The sequence below is a fragment of the Cardiocondyla obscurior genome, linkage group LG03, assembly GCF_019399895.1.
Source record: "Cardiocondyla obscurior isolate alpha-2009 linkage group LG03, Cobs3.1, whole genome shotgun sequence".
NCBI lineage: Eukaryota > Metazoa > Arthropoda > Insecta > Hymenoptera > Formicidae > Cardiocondyla > Cardiocondyla obscurior.
In genome coordinates, this window is record NC_091866.1 from 6,327,177 (window position 1) to 6,333,176 (window position 6,000).

A 6,000-nucleotide genomic window follows, 5' to 3' on the forward strand; every position below is an offset into this window, starting at 1 on the left:
GATCATTTAGGAGGAACAAAATATTTTTCAATATTTGATTTAGCTTCGAGTTTTCATCAAATTAGAATGCATCCAAACGATAGTCATAAAACGGCATTTTCAACTCCACACGGTCATTATGAGTTCGACCGAATGCCATTTGGTTTAAAAAATGCTCCGGCAACTTTTCAGAGATTAATGTATTTGGTTTTAACTGGAATGCAAGGGAATGAAATTTTCGTTTATTTAGACAATATAGTTTTATATTCATGTTCATTAACAGAACATGCAATTAAATTTGAAAAATTAACTACGCGATTGAGACAAGCAAATTTTAAATTTCAACCAGATAAATGTGAGTTTTTAAGAAAAAAAGTAACGTATTTATGTCATATAATTAGAAAAGGTGGAGTCAAACCGGATCCTAAGAAAATTGAAGCAGTGCAAAAATTTCCAGTACCCAAAAATCCGAAAAATGTTAAACAATTTTTAGAGCTAGCAAAATATTATCGTAGATTTATTAAAAGATTTTCGAAAATCGCGAAACCATTAATAAATTTATTAAAGAAAGAAGAAGAATATAAATGGGGAGAAAAAAACAAGAAAGTTTTGAAATTTTAAAAGAAGCGCTATGTAAAGAACCAATTTTACAATATCTAGATTTCACAAAACCATTTCTTTTAAAACTGATGTATCTGGGATAGCAATCGGAGGAAAATTAAGTCAAGGAACAATTGGCAAAAATCAACCGATAAGTTATGCATCACGGGTATTAAATGATGCAAAGAAAAATTATTCAACAATAGAAAAAGAATTATTGGCAATAGTAGGTATATTGTGCGTACAACATTTCCGACCTTATTTATATGGAAAGAAATTTATATTAATAACAGATCATAAACCATTAACTTGGTTAAATAAATTAAAAGATCTTACTTCGCGACTTGCACGGTAAAGAATTAAATTATCAGAGTACGAGTATGAAATTATTTACAAACCAAGGAAAATTAATGCAAACGCAGATGCGTTATCGCGTAACCCTATAGCAGGAGTATATCCGATACAACCGGACTTTGATGCAATTGAAGAATGTCCAGAAGATGAGAAGGCTAAGGAAAAAAATGCGAATTTGAAACCATTGGTAACCTCACCTAGAGGAGGAACAATGGAAGAAGAACCAGAACCGATAACAACCGGAATGCAAACGCGAAATATGACAGAAGGTAAAAGTTTTCCTTTCACTAAAAAGGAATTAAAAGAACCACTATTTTATGAACAAACATTTCAAGCAGAAGTTCACAGAAATCCAGAAGAACAGATTAACATTGAAGAACGAGTTAATCCTGAGGAAATAATTAAAAGAACGAATTTGAGAAAATTAAGAAATAAACGAAATAAAGAAAAAAAAAAGAAATGAAATAGTAAATCAATTAGAACCAATTGAGAAAGAAAACTTAACTAATATACCTGAACAACAAATAGTAATACAACCAAATTTTCAACAAATAATAGAAAAATTATCTGAAGAATTAGAAGAAGAGGAAGAAGAATATAATCAAAAAGAAATGACGCCAAATGAATTAAACCAAGGAATAAATATAAACGAAGAAGATTTTGAAACTGAACAAGAATCATCAGAGGAAGAAAATCAAGATGAACAAATTTATGAAAATAAAGGGAATTATTTAAAAAAAATGAAGAAGAAAGTGATTCAGATTCAAATCTTGATATAGATTTTAATGAAATGGACATTGACGAAACAACACAAGAAATGGAAAGACAAATGCTAATTTGAAATCAAAAACAAAGTGTAATTAATAGTCGGGATCAAATTTTTATGCGGAAAAAACTGTTACGTCCTGTAACTCCACATCTCCTTTTTCCGACACATGGTAGATAAAGTAGATAATAAAAAGTATACCGAATGTATTGGCATCAAAGGAGACGGTTCTAAGTTTCCAGGAAAATAATTCTAACTGACGGAATATCCTGAATCGCCAGATGTATAAAATAAAAGAAGGAACCTAAAACAATTGTACAACAGATGTGGAATATAAAAAATCGAAACGAAAGGATTTGTCAAAATATTCATAAAACATTAATAGCTCGGAAAGATTTGGAATATCTTAAACTAACAATAAATGTCTGGCGGTACACAAAGGAAATTCTGGAAGAAAAACAATTCAGTAAAATCAAATTTCGCCGTGGATCCTAGGGATTAGAAAAAGGAGGCAAAAGCCTGTAATAATAAAAATGGGATACGCGGCCGGAAACTATAAAATTCAGGCAGCAATTGCACGCTGCCGATAAAAAAGAGTTACCTAAGCATTTTCGAATCTGTTATCTGGAAGCTTGGAAGGGCTAAAACCATGTAGAGGGGAGCTCATAAACATTTTCTCCTGGACCAATAGATATCGGGAACTCCTCACCAAAAATTAGAAACTAAGGGCGAAAACTTAGAAAATTAAGAAAACTGAGAAAAGGGCGACCAATAATTGCGAAGACGGAAAAGTGGAGGAATAAGCCTAACGAATAGAATTCAAATTTTGGATAAGACTAAGAATCTGGCGCTGGTCCTCCCCTTTTCCGAGCTTATAAAACCAAGCGCTTCGACGACGCTCGCTCTCATTCTGTTCTAAAAATCTAATTTGCTCAGTTTGCTCAGTTATTCTAAAAATTTTTAAGTGTTTGTGATTATCTTGTGTGGGCGAAATAAAGGAAACATCTCGAGAACTCATCCGAGAGAATTTGAAGACATCAAATAGTAAGTGTCATCATTTATTTATCCCCATTTTTCTTTTAATTTTGAAACGGTTCCACTAAATAGTTTTTATTTAATTCATATATATATATATTTATATATATAAAAATGAAAATTGAGGGAATGGTCAGAGTGCCGTTCACGCTTTATTGTTTCGCTATCTCTCTCTCGAATCCTCCCGTTTTTTCGGGTGCCTCGACCTGTCTAGCGGGCTTCCTTTTGTCGGGGGTTGCGATATGCCGCCAATAAATGGTGACTATCAAAACCTTGACTTGAGTAAGGCCCCCATTCGGCTAGAGGAACCAGAGAAACTTAAGGTGACAACGGAGAGATCCGATAGGAGCTGTGAGACGTGATGCCCAGGCATATTTTCCTCTCCATAATTCATTTATTAATTTAATTCATTAAAATGAAATCCTTTTAGTGGAATCATCGAATTTAAGAACCCTTAAGAAAAGCTGGGCTCGCCGAAATTGGCAAATTTGGAATTTGAGGAGCCTTATCCAGTGCTTCTTCGTGCAATACTTATTCGCGGCGGCGCCAGGGGAGATAAGAACCGCCCCTCCCCGAAGAAGAGGAGAGAGGTCGTGGTCGCCTCAACCCCCAGCTCCCCCGACTTCACCGGCTCCCGAGGAAGTTCCCCAGAACGTTGAGAAGCCCAGGGAACTTTCCCCTTCTCCGAATCCGCCGAGAACAAGCGTCAACGCGACCGAACCTGAGCCTGATTCGGAGCAGTTCCGCCCTACGACTCCTTCCTATTCTCCGGACATCTTGATTCATTCTCCAGGAGCTGCACCTAGAGCATGCTCCTCTCCTATTCCGTCCCCGATACCTCATCCTGGGGAGCCTGAGGAGGTCGACTCCTTTGCTGATGACGAAACTGTCTTTTGGCAAGAGTCTGACGGCCCAGAGCCTTCCCCCTCCCCCGCCCCGAGTGTGGAGTTCCTCGGCGGGCAAGAGGAACCCAGAGCGATCGTAGATCCTCTCCTCGAGCTCCTCCGGAGGACTTGCTCTCCGTGGACGGATCCCGTCCCCGAAAGGGCCTTCACGATAGGCCCTGATTCCTTCGATCCTGAGGAGATCAGGAGAGAGGCCAGTAGGGCATCTCCTGATCAGAACGTCCTCATATTTTATCCCGGGGTGGAACACCCCTTCTTAGCTCCGATCAGGCTGATTGATCGAGTATTTCCGAGATCGTCGGCCAAGATCTCGGAAATAATAGAAATCGATCTGGATTAAGCATTATTATTTTTAGAATTTTTATGTTATTTCCCGCGTACTTTTGTTAAATAAAAAAAATGTTTTCTTTTAACTTAGTATATTTAATTAAAATTTTTATTAGTTAAAATCTCTTTGTTTACTATTATTATTAATTTAATTATATTCTATCATCTCTATTTAGCATCAATTGGAAAAATAAAAAATGTTAAATTAAATCTCGCTAAAACAGAGTTCTGCAATTTTCTTTTAATGAACCTTTGAGCTCCATTTATTGCGAAAAACACCTCCGGTTCTTTCCCTGGGAACAAGAAGTAAAATTCTTTCCCTCAAAAGAACAAAAATCGCGCTAACTCAAATCTTTTGTCGTTCAAATACATTCCTAGCGCTTAATACGCGTGGCGTTGTCTCGCACGCGTCACGCAAGAATTGGTAGTTGCGTCTCTCTCTCTCTACCCTTTACCTGCTCTCAATCCATTTCCTAATCATTGAGAACCGGTAATCCTTCTATTAAAATTATTCCTAAACCTGACGTAACATACTACCGATTTTTGGGGGCTCGTCCGGGATAGTAAGCGTGGTTTTTCGCAAATGGAGACCAGAGCAAAATCCGATAAAGAAGAAGTAGATAAAAACTATAAAGTTGCGGTAGAACAATCGTCTAAACCAAAACAGACACAAACTCAGATACATACCTCGACACCTACTGTGTCCAAAAATCCACAACCTAAACAACCTATTCCTTTACAAACCATCACTGAAAGCGTATCTACTCCTTTGCCTGATATATCCGAGGTAACGGAGGGATCTACGATTAAATTAGACGATACCCAAATACTCCTGGCGCCAAAGCGACTACAAGCGTATTATAGCAAAGTTGAACCCGTAGTAGAACCTAAGAAAATGACGAATACAAATCCGTTCGCCACATTAAAATACGCGGTAGAGGCGGTTCCCTTCTTTGATGGCAAAAACATCTCCATAAATTATTTTGTGGAAGGATGTGAGGAGGCAAAGAATATGTTGCCTCCCGAAGCCGAGGAACAATTCGCGAAAGTGTTGCACCGGGGCCGGTGCACGGGGTCCGTCCTTCGGGATCCGTGAGGGAGGGCGAAATTATTCGTTTCAAATAAAAAACTTAGAAGTTTTATTCTGTTACAATGTTACACCTTTTCTATCTTCCTAAGTTCCCTTTTGTCGGTTCGGCACACGTCCTCGCGTTGTCACGCGTCCTCGGCTCCGCGAGGTCTCCTCTTACTTGGCACGCGACCAAACTTTGATTATCACCGCTCTCAGTTTACGGCACGGACTATGATGCGACTGCCCGTCCGTGACGGTTCGCGGTTATTTAATAGTGACGCAGGGCCTTGGCCTCATCGGGTTGCAATGCCGAACTTCGGTAGTTCGGCGAATGCAACCTCAGCGATTTCGGCAATAAGTTCTCGCACGTGTTTCTTTTATTATTTAATTTCTTAAGGAGGTTTGCTGATCTTGCATCCTCCGAGGTTATTTAATTACGAGATACTTATTCCGAAATGCCCTGCGTCATGTTTCGTGTTGTAACGGGGTTTGGGTTACAACATCCCTCCCCCCTAGGGGGAAGAAAAGATTGAGTGTGTTTATACACCTCAATCTTTTCTTCCTTACAATATGTTCTCTTATTCTATTTACAATTGTATCACCGTTGGTCGTGGTGTTTTTACACTCGGCGTTTCTTTCTTTTTTCTTCTTTTTATTTCGCTGGGTAGGATTATTTGTTCGGTTACTTTATTCTTTTTCTTTTTGTACAGTTTTACTATTACTATTGCTAGTACTATAATCGCTATTATAGCTATTATTGTGGCGCTTGTGCCCGTTGTATACATGATTATTCTATTTGTTATTATTGCATTTCCGTCTAGTTGCTTGTCCATTCTACTTAATTCTATCCCTAATTTATTTAATTCGTTCGGGTTTTTTATTACCTTGTCGCGGCTTATTTCTTCTATTTTCTTTATTATTGGGTCGGTTTTTTCGCCCTGTTCTGTTTCTATGTTTGTTAA